This window comes from Ochotona princeps, chromosome 5 (genome assembly GCF_030435755.1).
Source record: "Ochotona princeps isolate mOchPri1 chromosome 5, mOchPri1.hap1, whole genome shotgun sequence".
Lineage (NCBI taxonomy): Eukaryota > Metazoa > Chordata > Mammalia > Lagomorpha > Ochotonidae > Ochotona > Ochotona princeps.
This window is the reverse complement of record NC_080836.1, coordinates 20,808,247-20,826,374: the sequence shown is the minus strand read 5'-3', so window position 1 is coordinate 20,826,374 and position 18,128 is coordinate 20,808,247. Positions and strand designations below refer to the sequence as shown.

General features: G+C 42.0%; 1 long non-coding RNA gene across 2 annotated transcripts in view; it reads right to left on the bottom strand.

The window, feature by feature from the left end:
• LOC131480361 (uncharacterized) overlaps positions 1 to 16,906 on the bottom strand; it is a 352,527-nt gene extending 335,621 nt beyond the window's left edge. For both annotated transcript variants that reach the window (XR_009245433.1, XR_009245432.1), the window contains exon 1: positions 16,504 to 16,906. This is a non-coding gene — a long non-coding RNA (uncharacterized LOC131480361). The remainder of the gene's footprint in view (positions 1 to 16,503) is intronic.
• Between the last annotated feature and the right edge of the window lie 1,222 nt (positions 16,907 to 18,128).

Here is an 18,128-nt window from a genome sequence, read left to right as displayed (position 1 = left end):
TAGCTGTGGAGACTATTGTGAAAAAACAAGTGGGTAGTGCTATGAAAATGCGTGAGGGAATACATAAAATATTTTCCTCTTTTTAAAAAGATTTATTTATTTTTATTGGAAAGGCAGATTTACAGAGAGGAGGACAGACAGAGACAAAGATCTTCCATCAGCTGGCTCACTCCACAAGTAACTGCAACAGGTGGAGCTGAACCAATCTGAAGCCAGGAGCCAGAAGCCAGGAGCCTCTTCCAGGTCTCCCATGCGGGTGCAGGTCCTAAGGCTTTGGCCGTCCTTGACTGCTTTCCCAGGTCATAAGCAGGGAGCTGGATGGAGGCAGGGCTGCTGGGATATGAACTGGTACCTATATTGAATCCTGAGGGATGCAAGGCAAGGACTTTAGCCACTAGGCTACTGCGCTGGGCCCTAATTTTTTTCCTCTTTAAAAAAAGATCTATGTATTTATTTATTTGAAATGCAGAAATGGATACCGAGGGACAAAGAAGGAGAAAGAATGTATGCAAACTTCTACCCACTGATTCATCTCACCATTGTCTGCAACAGTTATGGCCAGGCCAGGCCAAAGCCAGGATCTTGGAAAGCCATCTGGATCTTTGGCATGGGCCTACGTACTTGGGCCATTTCCTGCTGCTGTCTTTCTGCCTTGTGGCATATCATCAGGAAGCTAGATATGAAGCAGAGTAGCCAGGACTCAAACCAGGCACTGCGACACGGGATGCGGCATTCCAAGTGGGGTTGAACTCCCTGTGCCCCAATGCCTGCTCCTGGGTATGTAAATTAATGAAATTAGTTAATTTAGATAATCTAGAGATTATTGAAAGCCTTTCTGGGAAAATAACATTTAAAGTAACCTCAGTAGAACAAGTAGATACTCATCACATTTTTGAAAATGAAGACAATTTTTCTCATAAAGTTAATGTAAACATTGACATAATCACAATCAGCCTCCATGGTCATAAATGGTAAGTAAAACTGGAAGACAAGAAACCAAATGCGATTCAATTTATGTATAGGTGGGCACTCACCCCTGAATGCTGTCACTAGCCAAACCTCAGTATTGTGCATTTGTTTATTTTTTTTTTAATATTTATTTTTATTGGAAAGGCAGATTTACAGAGAGAAGGCGATAGACAGAGGGATCTTCCATCCACTGGTTCGCTCCCCAAGTGGCTGCAACAGCCAGAGCTGAGTTGGTCTGAAGCCAGGAGCCCCTTCCAGGTTTCCCATACAAGTGCAGGATCCCAAGGCTTTGGGTCACCCTACACTGCCTTTCCAGGGCAAAAGCAGGAAGGTGGATGGGAAAATTGAGCAACCAGCACCAGAACTGGTGCCTGTATGGAATGCCAGCACTGTAACCAGAGGATTAACCATGTGAGCCATCACACTGCCCCTCCCATTGTGTATTCTTACAGTTCCTTAATACCCCAGGATTCAAAATTGTGTGACCACAAGAAAGAAATTTCTATCAGTCTCCATCACAAAAGAATGAAGCATTTTCTACATGATTCATTATTATAGATCCAGCAGCTATCTACTACACAGAACCTAAAACATTGAATGTACTTAAAAATGTGAAATGAATGAGTGAGTGGTACAGGATTTAAAAAAAAAAAAATTCTGCAAGGAGTTGATTTCCAATTCTGGTTCCAGCCTTAACTCCTTATTGATCTTAGTTATTTCATTCAACCTCTTTGGGAACCATTTTCCTCCAGAACTAAAATTTTAAAATATCTGTTGGAGCTCAGCTATGTCCTGTTCCTATAGATTATACTTCCTGTTCACATTTTCCATTGAATAGCATATTTTTTCCCATCACTTATAATTTTCCTGTTTCCAGGTGCTGCTGGATAGTTAGAACTAGTAAGTTTATCAGATTCTGGTTGAAGGGAGAAAATACTGATGAGTGGTCCTTCCATGCATAATATTGTGGGTTATCAAAAGGTTAACATTAGAACCAATTACTTTTACTATTTACAATTTAAGATGAAGCTACCAAAAAAAAAGCACATTTTAAAAGTTTGTTTTACTTATCTTTTTAGTTCTTCCAGTAAGAGCCTAAGATTATCTAAAACTAATTGACTGGGCCCAGCAGAGTAGTCTAGCGGCTAAAGTCCTTGCCTTGCACGTACCCAGTGGCCGCTGGTTCTAATCCCGGCAACCTTGCTTCCCATCCAGATATTAGATGGCGCCCATATTAGATGGCTTCCCAATAGATATTACAACCGGCGCCCATATGGGATCCTGGCACATGCAAGACGAGGAGTTTAACGACTATGCTATCGTGCCGGGCCCTAAACATAACTACTTAACTTTTTAGTGAATATAAAGATTTTTCAGTAAGTGAACATGCAATTTTGAAAAATGATTTAGAATCCTCTAAAACATGGTTCATGTTTCTCCAGTGTTTTCACCCATGAACACACAAGTGTACCAGTTTGCATAAAGGACATCCAGCACATAATTGTGTACCTGAAGATTTATAGCCATATTCAGAAAGACCCAGCTACAAAACAGAAAACTGTCAGATTTGACCATCAAGTCTGCTGTTTAATCAGCCTGCCTCAGGCGTTTGTTCTTACAGTGAGACTCTGCCTTGTTAAAGCACAAAGCAATGGTTCTCTTGGCCTTTCTCAAGGACTGAAGGCCAAGTCTTAGACACACAGTAAAGAATTACTGTCACAAAGAACTTTAATCAATTTCTGGGAAGTGTTAATCAGCTTTCTAACAATGGACCAAAGATGTTATTTGAACAAAAATAATGGCATCCATCCTAGTGTAAATCATCTGTTTATGTCAGAGGAAGGTTCACAAAAGTTTGACCAACTTTTTTCTTGCCAAGAAAATAGACTTTGTTACTTAATTGCTTATATATTCATGTATGTACTTAAAAGACACACTCACAAAAACAGACAAAAAGAAAAAAAAAAAAAAAGAAAACAGGGCTGTACCAGGGCCAATAGTAGAAGCTGGAAACACAATAAAAATCTGCAATACGTATAGCAGGAACCCAGTTTCTTGGGCCATCACCATTACCTCCCTGGATCCACATTAGTAGAAACCTGAAACAAGGAGGTAGAGCTGAGTAACAAGTTCAAGTGTATGGGCATCTTAACCATTAAGGCAGCCACTAGGCTAAATGCCCACCCAAGGTCCAATTATTGTCTCACAGAAAGGAAGTTTTGTTTTTATCAACATTGCTTGCCTACACTAATATTTCATATATTACATACTTCAAACACTTTATATTTCTTTTGAATATGAATTAGAAGTGTTCATAAAATAGCTTTCTTGAGGTATAATTTACATACCACATAACTTAGCTAAAGTCTGCAATTCATTAGCCTTTAGTGTAACACAGATGTGTACATCTACCACCACAGTCAGTTTCAGAGCACTCACTATGCGAACAGCCTTCCCAGACTTAAATGATGTGCAACTACTAACCTGTTCTCAGTCTCCATAAGTTTGCCTTCTCTAGACATTTTCTAACAATGAAATCCTATAATCTGGCCAGCACAGTGGTGCACGAAGCTAATGCTCTACTCTGTGGCAGCAGCCTCCCACATGGGCACTGGATCAAGACCTGGTAGCTCCACGTCCAATCTAGTTCTCTGCTTATGACCTGAGAAAGAAGTGGAGGATAGCCCAAGCCCTAAGGCCCCTGCACCCAGATGGGAGACCCAGAAGAAGTTCCTGGCTCCTAGCTTTGAATCAGCTTAGTTCTAGTCATTGCAGCCATTTGAGGCATGAATCCGTGGATGAAAGATCTCACTCTATGTCTATCCTCTCTCTGTAAAATCTGCCTCTCAAATAAAAATAAATATTAAAAAAATTAAGAAAAGAAATTCCCTAATCTGTGGTTCTTTGGGGTTGGTGCTCCTAGCGTGATGTTTTCAAGGCTGTTCCACATTGTAAAAGATACCAGTACTTCATTTCTTTTTACCAATATTACACCATAGTGCAGCTATAGCACATTATATCTAGTACCCAACTGATAAACAAGTGACTTACTTTTACTCTTTAGATGCCATGAATAATGCTGCTAATTTAGCTTTGATACCGTGGACATACATTTTATTTCTCTTAGGTCTGTCTACTAAGAGTGGAATCGCTAAATTGTATAGTAACTCTGTGCTCAAGCATTTGAGAAACTGCTAGACTATCAAAGCACTTACATTCTTAACAGTCGTGCAGGGGAGTTTCAGTTTCCCTACATCCTTGCTGAAAACTTGCTGTTCCAGGGCCTGGCGCTGTGGCCTAGCAGCTAAAGTCCTCACCTTGAAAGCCCCGGGATCCCATATGGGCGCCGGTTCTAATCCCGGCGGCCCCACTTCCCATCCAGCTCCCTGCTTGTGGCCTGGGAAAGCAGTTGAGGATGGCCCAAGGCCTTGGGACCCTGTACCCGTGTAGGAAGTTCCTGGTTCCCGGCTTCAGATCAGCACAGCACCAGCCTCTCTGTCTCTCTTACTCTCTGTGTATCTGGCTTTGTAACAAAAATAATAAATCTTTAAAAAAAAAAAACTCGCTGTTCTATTTGTTATAGCTCTGTAAGTGAGTATGCGATGGTAGCTCATGACGGTTTTGACTTAAATTTCCGTAATAACTATATTAACACCTTTTTGAGTGTTTTATATATATATATATATTTGAGTGTTATATATATTTGAGTGTTATATGTATATATATATATAACACAAGATTTTATATATATATATTTAAAACACATGTGTTCATAGGGAATATTTTCTAGTATAGATAATGTGGAAGTCATAAAACAAATCTAAAATAGTAGAAATCATACAAAGTGTACATCTTTAAACAATAACAGTAAAAAATAAAATTCACTTGAAAGAGTGACACAGAAGAGACAAAGGGAGAAATCTTTCTTTTTCCTAAGGTTTATTGAATTATTTTTTCTGTCTTACTTCATGGCAGCATTCTATTTAAAAAAAAAAAAAAAGATTTACTTATTTTTATTGCAAAATCAGATATACAGAAAGGTGGAAAGACAGAGAGAAAAAACCTCCATACAATGATTCACTCCCCAAGTGACTCCTATGGCCGGAGCTGGGCCAATCCGAAGCCACGAGCCAGGAGCCTCTTTGGGGTCTTCCATGCAGATGCAGGATCCCATCTTCGACTGCTTTCTCAGGCCACAAGCAGGGAGCTGGATGGGAATTGAGGCTGCTGGGATTAGAACTCGTGCCCATATGTGATCTTCGGGCATTCAAGGGGAGGACTTTCACCAGTAGGTTACTGCGCCAGACCCAGAAGAAATCTTTCAACCACTGGTACACTCCCCACATACATGCATTAATGAAAGTTGTACTGGGCTACAGCCAGGAGCCAGGAACTCCACCCAAGTTTTCCCCATGGGTGGCAGGTACTCATTTACTAGTGCCATCATCTGCTGCTTCCCAGGGTGTGCATTTGCCAGAAGCTGGATTGGAAGTGAAAGTGGAACTTGATCCCAGGCACTCTGAGAGGGGATGTTGGTGTTCTAGACCAAAAATCTGACTTCGCCTGTCACTACAGATGTGGAGTTAACATAGTGCCTGAGTCTCTCAAATGGATTTTGGCAGAATGTACTCAACATTGCTACTCACAATTTTGCACGTTTAGAACCCTTCATCCCAACAAAGTTGCAAGTTTTTGAAAGACAGATGATACTTGCCCCCTTTGAATGTTGATATTAAACATATCTACTTCTCAATAATGTTACTTGTCCAAAACAAATTCTTCAGAGGCTAAAACTATTAGAGATTGTCTTTCATCAATATTTACAAAGTACTATCATATACAGCGCCTCATACTACGCTAGACCTACAGGAAACATACAAATATGTTCAGTCATCCCAGGAATTCAATGAGGTGAGATTGAAGAAGCTCTGGAGGCCATGGGGTTGGGACAAGAGAGGAATCTCTAAAGCTTTCACATTAGGAAAGGACAGAGCAGAGGTCAGCGCTTAGGAAGATCCTTCAGATGAAACTGTATAGGATGGACAAGCTTAGTACAAACAGGGCAAAAGACTAAGGAAGCAAAGTTAGAGTTTCAGATTGTTCAATTGTGAGATTAAGACAAAAAACTAGTGAAAAGCAGACATTCAGGGAGAAAGTAAGCCATAGTGCTAGAACCACAAGAGTGATTAGAAAAATTGTGTTTTTCTCTATTTTTTTAAAAGATTTATTTATCTTTATTGGAAAGGCAGATAAACAGAGAGGAGGAGAGACAGATAGTGAGATGTTCCATCCAATGGTTCACTCCCTAAGTGACTGTAACTGCTGGAGCTGAGCTGATCCAAAGCCAGAAGCCAGGAGCTCTTTTGGGTCTCCCACGCAGGTGCAGGGTCCCATCCTCGACTGCTTTCCCAGGCCTTAAGCAGGGAGCTGGATAGGAAGGAGAGCCGCTGGGATTAGAACCAGCGATCATTTGGGATCCCATGCATGCAAGGTGAGGACCTTAACCACTACACTATCGTGCCAGGCCCTCTCTATTATTTTTATTCTTCACATATTTATGCAAATTCATTTTGGAAGAATGGGAATAGATAAATAGATATACATATATGAGACAGAGAACCAGATAGATATATAAAAGAGTGACAGTAGACAGCTAAATATTCCTTCTTCAGAAGTGAATTTCAGAGTACTCAAAAATTCACACAAAATTGGCCAAAGAAATAACTGGTTAGAAAACAGTATGAAGTAGAAAGTGATATCATTATATGAAATCATACTATGAGGAGAATACAATGTGATACATGAATCATTGCATAAATAAATAAACAAGCAAAGTACGCATTCACTCGACACATAGACTAAGCACCTCCTATTCTGCATCAGGTACGATGATGGCAGAAAATGTCAGATTGCCTTGAACCACCCACATCACTTGAGCAAATGACATATTGCGTTTGACCCAAAAGCTAACAGAAATGGTTAACTGGATATTAGTGTGGTTTTCCTTCGTAACCATGTTTTCTTTTTATTTTCCTTCCTCTTATTTATTTTTATTTTATCTTGTTTTTTTGAGAGAAACAGAAAGATAAATTTCTCTTCTCTTGGCTCACTCCCAGTGTCTAGCCCAGGCAAAACCAGGAACTGGGAATTCAATACAGGTCTACCACAAGGGTGGCAGAGATCCAGCTACTCAAGCCGTCGTCACTGCCCCCCAGGGTCTGCATTAGCTAGGTCTCAATCCCACTGGGTACATCAATGCAGACAAGGCAGTCTGAACTGCTAGACTAAGTGCCTGCTGCCCTCTTCTTTCTTCTTGGATAATAATAGCTGCAGTGAAAGAACAGGAAAGTTCAGAGCAAGCAGAATAGCAGACAGCTGTGCTGCTTTTCTCATAGCTTTACATTTCAATGATGCTCTTGGGTGGATGGGACCTTAAAATATACTTAATCAAATTAAAATACTTATCAGTAATATATCTAAATACATTCCAAGCATTATCTATCTTTAAAAAAAAAAGACAGTCTGTTGAATGCTTAATAAACTTTTTCATTTCTTTCAATTTGATCAACCTGAGATACTTGAATGACTACATCACAGTCTTATATTTCTCTAGAAACATCCTAAACAAAACGCTAAAAATGACTGGCTCCTTTCTTTGTGAAACAGGTTTTAACAGTGGAAATGTCATATTTATGCATTTGCAAGCAATGAAATAAAATGAAACTATCTTCATGTGATACACACACAGAGAGAGATAGATATACACATGTATACATGTATATGCTGAAGTTCCATGATGAAGTAGCTTGAAACAGCCAGGAAGGTGGGTACATTAACCTCACACAACAAAGCTTTTGAAATACATGACAATATTTATTAGTTACTGAAAGATTTTAAAATATTGAGAGGCACCAAAAAAATCTAATCATCTGTGATCCTACCAACTATATAGGTTAGCACTTGACATTCCTCCCTCAGAGTGTGACTTCCGAAGTCTTTGGCATATCAAATACTTATGTGAAATTCTTTGAATTTACTAGCCCTGAGGATAGGACTTTTCCATCCAGACTTTGGCACAGTGCTAGAATCAGAGAAAAAAAATGTGAAACAGGCAATTTGCTCAGGGAAAATTCATTATGCACTTTTCTTAATGCATCCATTAAAATAGGGGAGAAAAACTGCTAACAATAGGTAACTTTATCACCAGGACAAGATATGCTATTATTGCCCTAATAACCAAATTACTCTGCAATATTACTTTCACTCAAGAATTTTACATGCTTAATAAAAAGTGCCAGGGTGGGGTGTGCTTGGTATTTTCACAGTCATTTACAGTCGCACCTCAGAGCATTATCGAGTGTTCAGTTGAAATGTAATTTCCCAGCTAAGTTACAGCTCTACAAAGGGCTTTGGCAGCACAAACCCTCAATTTTGCCCTAGAGATTTTGAAGTTTAATGTTATTATGACTGCTTTACATGCCAAGGTAAATCTAACAGTGTTAGGTTACATTCAAGAGAGCAGAGTAAAATGACAATCACTGACTTACAACAATACCTCCAGACTTAAGCTGCTACTTTAAAATATAACTAATGTCAGTAGTGGAAAGATGAAAGCAGTTTGACCCCTACATGTGAAGTCAACACACTAATTCATATTCAAATATGTCAGTGATATAAAAATAACAAGAAGTCAGGATACCTACACAAGGCTTCAAAGATGAGGCCAAATTAAACTTGATTGAAAAACCAAGGTATTGTGACTACCACCAATCTTAACTAAATTCTTTTTTTAAGTTTAATTACAAGTTTACCCTAGACACCCTGGCTAGGATTTTAGACCTTAAAAATTTTTTTTACCTATCAGTTAGTTCAAGGATTGAGATAGTTTAAGAATCTTTACGGCAGATTTGTGGATAATTATATGATATGTGATGTATATAACAGGACTCCCTGGTGTTTAGATAATGCTAAGACCTTTTGAATGAAAGCCTGAGTGAAAGCAGTAGCTCCAAATTTCCTTCCTTTGTGACTTTTCGGTCTAAATCTCCCTATTAAATTTTCATTGTTTAGGTGTTATTGTATTAGCAGGCAGGGCAAGCCTGATAAGAGCAAAAGAAAGGCTTTACACAGCCTGGAGGAGGCAGAATGAATTTCCTCCAAAATCAGTCAGGCACCCACCCTAGGGGCCTAGAACTATGGGAATTTCCCTCAGAAGGCTGTACTAGCCTGTAACTTAATTTTCAACCTAAGATCACTGGGGCCTGGAGTGTGGAACATTCTCCAACTCCAAGTGAAATCAAATACAAATTAGAAGTTCAGGTGAATTTCTCTTTTGTATGGATACCAGCCTATTGTCACAGACCACAGGAAGGGAAAGAAGAGGTTTCTACTGCAACCTCTTGAACTGTGAAGAATTGAAACACTAAGTTTGAGGATAGCAACAGCACCAAGACTCAGAAGAAAAAAAAAAAACAAAAACTTTAAAGCCACTTCTGAAATGCATGAATGTCACATATTATGCTCATAGGATATCCTATCCAAAAGGATTTGCTTCTTTGCTTTGTCAGCTCACAGCTGTGACTGTCACATTCTTGGGGTGAAACTATGCTCCATGTCCACTTAAGCCTGAGCTGAAAGCTACCAACCACAAATATGCAGCCCTTAGAGCACCCTGGCCTCCCGTCATTACCAAAAACACTTTAGATACTGCTTGATTTATTAACATGGTGAGTGATTCTACTGGAACAACAATTCCCACCATGGGGTGATCTTGTCCCCTGCCTCAGGAGACATTTGGCAACGTCTGGAAACACATTTAATGGTTACAACTAGGGATGGGAAGGGAATTGCTACTGATATCTGATGGATAGAGGCCAAAGCTGTTGTTAAATATCCTACAAGGCATAGATAGACTAGCTCCCCTCAGCAAAGAATTACCTTGCTGAGATTAAGATGCTCTGAACCAAGGTTCTATTTTTTTCTACAACTGCTCTATGGAAATGGGTATATATATATATATATATATATATATATATATATATATATATTTATATATATATATATATATAAAAGGGGATAGGTGCTGGGGTCCGTACAGTAGGTCGAGCTCCGAACTTGGCTGGAGCTGGCCTCCAGCAGACAGGAATGTATTTACTTATACTTGTTCCTATCTCTCCACCCCTCGGCATCCTCTCTCTACCTTTTTGTAACTGGTCACCATTCTGTTTTCACCAAATCTGTAACTTCCTAGTGAAAGACGACACATAGGGGTCACTTTTAACACAAAGCAAATGTTGTCGTCTCCCAGAAGCCAAATGGTACACACTAACTTTTCAAGTGACGGCAACTATTTTTGATGAATTGAGCTTCTTCTCTAAAGAACAGCTTAGATAATGCTCTCTGTCACTGTAAAGAGGTTTTTGTGTTGTGTGGTTTTCTGGCTTACATTGGCTGCCCAGGCTCTGCCAATGCACACTCTTGACCAAGTGAGATTTCTTCTTCCTAAAACAGGTTAGTCAAAGGAACAAGATCAATCTGGAGGGAAATATGAAACCATGGGAAAGAAGATAAGCCTGACAACCTGATCATCTTGTTCTCAGAAGAATCAAAGTTTTGCAATGCCAAGAACACCTGTTGAAGTCAGGAAAAGAAAAACCAGAAGGGAACAAAAATGTCTGGAAAGCAGCAATTAAAACTAAACCAGGGGCCCGGCGCTGTGGCCTAGCGGCTGAAGTCCTCGCCTTGAACGCCCCAGGATCTCATATGGGTGCCGGTTCTAATCCCGGCAGCTCCACTTCCCATCCAGCTCCCTGCTTGTGGCCTGGGAAAGCAGTCGAGGACGGCCCAAGGCTTTGGGACCCTGTACCCGCGTAGGAGACCTGGAAAGAAGTTCCTGGTTCCCGGCTTCGGATCGGCGCGCACTAGCCCATTGCAGCTCACTTGGGGAGTGAATCATCGGACGGAGGATCTTCCTCTCTGTCTCTCCTCCTCTCTGTATATCTGACTTTGTAATAAAAATAAATCTTAAAAAAAAAAATAAAAAATAAAACTAAACCAGAAGTCAAGGTGATACAGGGGCAGAGGATGCCATTGAGTTATTTTCTCATAACTATCGCACATCTATCCCCCACCACACACAGAAGTACAAATACACCTACTTTTGGAGGAACTAAAGGATAACACACATCCTTCATCCATTACGCATCACAGAACTTACAACCCTAATATTATCAAAAGGTAGGAAGCTCTATTCCCCAAGATCCTGGAAAGTAAAAGCAGTGTCCCAAGGAGCCCTTATCTGATACCATCTTTTGACCTGGAGCATGGTTTTCTTTTTCTTTTTTTTTTTTTTTAAAGATTTATTTTTTATTACAAAGTCAGATATACAGAGAGGAGGAGAGACAGAGAGGAAGATCTTCCGTCCGATGATTCACTCCCCAAGTGAGCCGCAACGGGCCGATGCGCGCCATCCGAAGCCGGGAACCTGGAACCTCTTCCGGGTCTCCCACGCGGGTGCAGGGGCCCAAAGCCTTGGGCTGTCCTCGACTGCTTTCCCAGGCCACAAGCAGGGAGCTGGATGGAAAGTGGAGCTGCCGGGATTAGAACCGGCGCCCATATGGGATCCCGGGGCATTCAAGGCGAGGACTTTAGCCGCTGGGCCACGCCGCCGGGCCGGAAAATGGTTTTCATTTCCTGTGCCTGGGCTACAGAGTATAACATTTAAGAGAAAAAAGATTGAGCCCTTACCAAAAAATCATACACCCTTAACTTGAAAACAGGTAGAGTGGCTAAATGAGAAGTCCCTTGCTCAAAATAAGCTCTCCACTGTCTATCACAGCGCCTGCAGCCTACCACACAGAATTTATTTCTTTACACTCCTGCCAGAAAAAGAAGTGTGCTTTTTCACACTCGCCTGCCCACATTCCCTTTGTTCTGCTGATCCCTCTGTGAAAAACAGTCTGAACCTCATGCTCATCCTCATACTGGTCTTCTCTTTCATGAAGATTAGGCCCAAATGTTATTTGGAAGGAATTTCCCTTTCGGCCCTTCCCGCCTCTGCTATGCTTCTATAATAACCAGTTCTCAACATCGTCACCATACCCAAGACATTTTCACAACCAGTCAGTGGACCTCAGATGTTTAGTAAGTAAGACAGTCATTTAAGTAATCTGCTTAAAAATACAGTTCTTGTCCTGTGCAGATTTTGCTTCAGCAATTGCAGGGAGGGCTCAGGAAACTGCATTTACAAATAAACCTTGCCTAGTGATTTTTTTAAATGACCATTTCATTGACAGAATTTTTAATTGTGTATATTTAAGGCATCCCATGGGGGCATTTTGACAATGATTCCACAATCAAGCTAATTAACATATGTATTACCTCACATGGTTATGTTTTTGTTGGCAGAGTGAGAACACTTGAATGCTATCCCATTAAGAAATACATGACTTTATTGTCACCATGCTATACATTAGGTCTCTATAACTTACTCACCTTACAACTGAACTTTCTTGCCAACAACACTTTGACTAACTTCTCCCCATTTCCTCATCTCCCCAATGATTGATAACCACAATTCAACTCCTTCTTCAAACCCATCTTTTTTATATTGCACACACAAAGATACAAAGATACCATGGAATATTTGTCATTTTATGATCCCTAGTGATTCTGATGCTAGTGTCTACACTCTAGGCACGCAGGAGAACTTAGCCGTTGACCTGGAGGATACACACCATCTTTATTTCATCTTTATAACACCAGCCTTGGTCCAGAACATGGCCTAGGGAAAGTCCATGTTTGATAAAAGTGGTTGAATGAGTGATCCCTGAAATATCTCCAAAAGAAAAAGCCTGAATGTATAGTAGGAGAGAGTGTTAGACCAGGAAAAGAAACTACAAGACAGAGAGGACAGAAAACTGAAGCCACCGCCCCCCCCAAAAAAAACTGAAGCCCCATTTCCAGCTATTTTCTAATTGCTGAGGAACACTATGAAAGTCCCATCCTTAGCACTGACACCTGGTACTGAGCTTCTCTCACCCACACGTCCAGGCTTACACCAATCAGCTCCCTGTGGGCTGGATGTTTCCAAAACTACAGCCAGGAATATGTGCTTACTGTTAAATGCCCTTCTACACTTCCTCATTACCCATTTTTTTAAAGCTTTGTTGAGATATCACTGAGATACAAAAAAAATTACATATGTTGAATGCGTAGTATACAACTTAATGAATTGGAACATACATATATACCAATAACACCATCGCCAAAACAAGGTATTGTGTGTGTGTGTGTGTGTGTGTAAATAGAAGATTTGTGTTCTATATAAAGTTTAAGGTACACAGTCTGGTATTGTCAACTACAGGCACTATATTGCATGAACCAACCCAAAAATGTAATTACCATCCTTTCTTTTGAAGATTTATTTATTTTCATTGGAAAGGCAGGCTTATAGAGAAGAGACAGACAGAACTGTCTTCCATCTGCTGATTTACTACCCAAGCAGCCATAATGGCTGTAGCTGAGCCCATCCAGCGCCAGAAGCCAGGAGCTTCTTTCTGGTGTCCTTCATGGGTGCGGGAACATCCTCCATTGTCTTCTCATGCTATAAGCAAGGAGACAGATCGGAAGCATAGCAGCTGGGACACAAACCAGGACCTATATTGGATGTCAGTGCTCAAAGGTGGAAGGTTAGCCAATTGAGCCACTGCACCAGCCCCAGTTATCATCCATTTTCAAAAGTCAGTAGTACCCAACTTGAGATAGAATGTTTTAGAGTTCCATTTGAAAGAAGGCAATGAGAAAGTCTCATAAGATACTACTTCTAGACGATTATACAAATCTATTCACATACTAATATATCCATTCACATGCTAATAATATCAGGAAAGAACGCAAAGCAAAGTCTCAAAATTACTATACTTGGTGTAGATGACAAGCTTAGTAAGTTAAGAAAAAAAAGGAGTGTATGTATATGATTTAAAATGAACTGAACAAAAATTTTCAAGTTTCCTACTAGATAAAATGGGTTTGGTTCTTTTCCTAATGATTCCTATCCTAATTCAGTGGAAGCTGAAAATATTCTTCATCCATCCAACCCTCAGGGCCAGAGTTCTGTGTTATCAGAATGTTGTTTTGTTTCCAGACAGTTTGATGTTAATGGCTTGGTCACCAATAAGTAATGCAGCAACGAGTTTCATTTGGGGAAGTCTTAGTACCATATGTCAACAAATACTAGGAAAATACTAAGAAAACCTTCCTTCATGTGTCCAACACACACACATACCCAACTCCAATGTATTCCTTCCCCACAATAAACCCCTTTCCAAAAATTGTATTGAAAAGCTTTGCACTTAAATATTCTTTCAGAATAAACTTTTTTTGAGTAATCTTATATTTACAGGGAAGTTAAAAAGAGAACACAGAGAATTTTCATATAACTTTCATCAATTTCTCCTAACATTAACATCTGATAGCCTTGGTGCATTTGTCTATACCAGGTTATGACACCTTGCTGGTCAGATCCAAATGTCTGTTTCTGTAGGACCTCCAAGCAAATGGTACCATAGTCTCCTATCCATAATTTGGCTTTCCAGGATTTCATTTATTCACAGTCAACAATGGCCCCAAAATACTAAATAGCCTATGGGTTTTTTTTCCAAAGATTTTATTTGTGTATTTATTTTAATTGGAAAGACAGATATACAGAAAGGAGGAGAGACAGAGAGGAAGAACTTCAATTCTTTCTTTGATTCACTCCCCAAGCGGTCACAACAGCCGCGGCTTCTCTGGTCCGAAACCAGGAACCAAGAGCTTCTTCCAGGTCTCCCACGTGAATGCAGGGTCCCAAGGCTTTCCCAGGCCACAAGCAGGAGTCTTGAAGGGAAGTGGGGCCACCTGGATTAGAATCAACGCCCATATGGGATCCCGGAGCATGCAAGGCAAGGAGTTTAGTCGCTAGGCTACCTGCGCCAGGCTCATGGTTCATTTTTATTGTATCTGCTTTATAAATTACATTTTTTCATGGGGAGGTATGTATAGGAAAAAGACAGTATATGTAGAATTCCATATTACCTACGGCTTCAGATGCTACTGGATCTTGGAACATATCCTTTGTGGATAAGGGAGGAGTGCTGTATACTTTTAAAAGGATGGAAGCTTCAAAAGAAGTTGAATATTTCATGACACCCAAAAGTTTTTTGATATTCAGATTCCACCAACCGAGCCCATTGCTTTACATACTGTCGGGTTGCTTTATCACTGCTATGGCAGAACTGAGTAAATTTTATCCTGTGATGCTGTATAGAAAAGATTTTAAACTGAGAAGGTAACACTGGAACGTTTCTGTTAACTAAAGCACTAGTTTTGCCCACTTGCCTTTCACTAGACAGTGCAGGAGCCACGCTGTGCTTAGCAAACACGTTCCTGTGTCAAGCTCGGCTCACACCCACCCAGGTGCACCGTAGCTCCGGCTTCGGAAAATATTTTTGTCGTACAAATGAATGTCAGCTGGCCACTTGAACAAGGTTTGTTTTTGTTGTTTGTTTGCGGTTGTATACGTGTTTTTACACAATAGGCAGACAATTGAATGCAACATCTGGGCAAAGAACGCACTTGAAGACAGAGGAAGAGCTATATTTGTCCAACCAAGCAGTCCCTGAGCTTTGCCAAGGGAAGGTCCTAACTCAGGTCCTTGAGAAGGCAGGGAGGGGCGGCGGGAGTAGTGTCCCCCACTCGATCAGCGTGAGGGCCTGCCCGGGTCCCACGCAGTCGCCGCCCCACCCCGGGCCCTTTGTTCCCTCTTTCCCAGCCCAGCCTGTGAACGCCGGCTCCGGCTGTCAGTGGGCTCTGCAGGCGCGGGGCTGGCGGGCGGCGTCCGGTTGCCGAGCAACGGGCCGCGAGGCCGCTCGGTGCCGCCAGCGCAGAACCACATCCGCACCAGCCAGTCTGCGCCTCGAGTCTGTGGCCTGGTCCCCCCCTCCACTCCACCCCACCCCCTCCATTGTTGTAGCTGACACAAAAGGACACAACTCCTGTGTGGGCACCCGGCCTGCGTTGCCTGACACGCCAAGCCATTTTTCGGGCCGGGGCTTTTGTGGAGTGGTCCGCTTCACCTTCCAGGGCCACCACTGTGGGCCTGTCACCAGCACTCTTTTCTTCCCTCTCTCCTCGCCACATCCACCCACCTACAGCCTTTGTTGCTTTCGGCGGGGGCTGCGGTGAGGTCACCCGGCGGCGGCGGCTGGGGCGCGCCTCCCACCCGCTTCTTCCCCTTCCCAGCGCCCCACATAAAATCCCAGGCCTATTCAGTCATCTTTTCTTATCTCTTTCCCATCCTCCCCATCCCCCTGACTCTCAAGTTTCTAAGGCTGCCGTTGCCATAGAACTCGAAACAACTTGAGGGCTGAAGGGAGGCTTTCTATGGTGTGCGCCAAACCCCCCAAATCAAGGAATACACCCTGGCCAAGTTCTTGGGATTCCCTACGCGCCCCTCCAGGCTCAAAAGTCGCGTTTCGTTCATCAAAGTCGCGTTACCTTGTGACCACGGTATACAGCAACGTGTGTTTGGGTTCTGCGAAATTCTGTGGTGACTTGAGAAATTTTGTTTCCTCAGGAACAAATCGCTTGTAAGAGTCGGAAAGGGTCTCCTTCCAATGGGAAACCCCTGCCAAAGGATGAGTTTGTTTTTTGTTTTGTTTTTTTCCTTCAGCCGTGTAACGACGAAGAAACAGTGCTGCGCCATCAGGATTTTTACTACCAAACCTTACTTGAGGAGGTACAAGCACACTGAGGCAACTCTAAGTGACTTGTGGGCCTTCTCTGTACTACAGAGCTATATGAAATGCCTGTTGCTCAGCCTAGAGTTCCCACTGAAGAGGGCTCCAGCCACAGCGCCATCCACAGGCCAGGGCCGGGGCTGCAGGTACCCACTGCACATCTTAACCCCCAGGCTCCCTTCATTGCGCACCTGAAACAGTCTACCTTGCACCTGAAGCCTCATGCCATCTCTCTCTCTCTCTCTCTCTCTCTCTCTCTCTCTCTCTCTCTCTCTCTCTCTCTCTCTCTCTCTCTCTCTCTCCCTCCCTCCCTCCCTCCCTCCCTCCCTCCCTCCCTCCCTCTCCTCTCAGTCTCTCAAAATATTTATTATTTATTTTGAAAGAGTTACAAAGAGAGAAAGAGATTTACATCTGCTGGTTAACTCCCCAGATGGCTCCAAGGGTCAGTGTTGACCCAGGTAGAACCCAGGAGCCAGGAGCCTCTTCTGGGTCTCCCATACACATGCATGAACCCCCAAGACCATCCTTTGCTGCTTTTCCCAGGCCATTAGCAAGGAGTGGGATAAAAGTGTAGCAGCTAGGACACAAACTGGCACAGGTGGTGACTTCCCTGTGTGCCAAAATGCCAGCCCTCTACTGCCATGCCTTTGTGTTGTTTCTCTGTATCCCCACTGCCTTCTGTATTCTGTTAAAATACAGACACAGTGAAGTAAGTCAGGCTAGGAGAAAGATCCAACCTCCATAGTCCTAAGTTGTTTTGAATTTAGAGTGAATATTACAGGGATGGCAGGGAGAGAACAAAAGCCTACATGACTCTCATCTACTTTTTTTAAATATTTATTTTTATTTTATTTGAAAGGTAGATTTTAAAAGAGAGAAAAGGAGAGACAGAGATAGAGGTCTTCACTCCCCAAATGGCTGCAGTGGCTGGAGCTGAGCCAGTCTGAAGTCAGGAGCCAGGAGCTTCTTTCAGGTCTCCCACATGTGTCCATCCTCCACTACTTTCACAACTCATAAGCAGAGCTGGATCAGAAGTGGAACAGCTGAGACTTGAATGGCATTCACACGGGATACCAGTGCTGCAGGCAGATGATTACCCTGTTATGCCACCACTCAGGCCCTTCCTTTTATCTATTTTTAAATGTTTAGTTGGTCTTTTCAAACCCCTTTTGCCATAAATCAGTCAATCATGGCTGATATGCAAATATTTGTTAGTGAATGTGGCACAAGTTCTGATTCATCAGAAAAGATGCCCTACCAGTGCACATTGACCCTGGTCAGAAACCTGCATGAGGGTGAGCTAACTGAACACTGCTGACATTCTTCGGGATGGAAACATTTTGTTGGGCAACCTGATGAGAAATTAGGGGAATCCCAAAAAGA